Genomic DNA, 964 nt, shown 5'->3' with positions numbered 1-964 from the left:
CGAAGGGCTCAGGGGCTTCGGCCCCCACACCCCAGTCTCTTGACGGAGCGGCGCGCGTCCATTGACTATTTATCGTTCGCGCGACCCGCAAGGAAGAGCAAGGTATGCATGAGACCAATTTGTAGACAAAAGCAGTGTTTAGGGTTTAAAGTCAAATACACCCGTTTGCCCATTAGCCAAAAGGCCGAGAAGGTATGATTGCACTAAACCGTCATGCTGAATACCTGCGTTTGCCGCTTGGACGGACTCGCCGTTTGAAAAGTTGCAGGATCGCTACAAGCTTCTAGATTCGATTTTGACAGATCTATAAAATGTCCTGCGATACATGTACATGTATTGAGAATGCAAGCGCCGGTGGGGTTCGAACCCTAACCCGATTGCACGATCACACTATTGTAAGTACTTGTTGATCTGGATTGCGTCGACTGCTATACAAGTGCGGTGTGTGCATCAACGAAATTTCTGGTTACATTCATGTACCATCTACGTGGGGTGAGACAGAGGCTGTTACGACCGGAGTTCTCCATGACAACCTTGCAGTGCAAGGTGAAGCTCAAGGTGAAGTTCAATGTGAAGTTCAATCCCCTACACCTACACGACTCGGGCTAGGGTTAGCTTTGTAAATGACGATGTAATTCAGTTTTCAATTTGCCCTCAGGCAAGTGTCTTACAGAGGCGCCAAGACCTCTCACCCAGCACATACCCGTCAAGCTCGCAGTGCGAAGTGTCTCCCTTGACAGGCAATAATATAGTATTCTTACGAGTTGTCCTCTAACACGCCTACTCATTGCTCGACTGACGCGCTGCATCCAACCTCTGTAGCTTTTCGAGAGCTCGGATCGCCATGGTCCAGTCAGCCGGCGACTGCTGCCTTGCCTCGACAAACGTCGCCCGCCCAAGTCGAGGCGGCAAATGCGCACCGCAGAGCGACCGCGATCCCAGCTTCTGGACACGCGCATCGGAC

This window comes from Saprolegnia parasitica, assembly GCF_000151545.1.
Source record: "Saprolegnia parasitica CBS 223.65 unplaced genomic scaffold supercont2.68, whole genome shotgun sequence".
NCBI classification, from domain to species: Eukaryota; Oomycota; class Saprolegniomycetes; order Saprolegniales; family Saprolegniaceae; genus Saprolegnia; species Saprolegnia parasitica.
Note: the sequence above shows the minus strand (reverse complement) of the source record.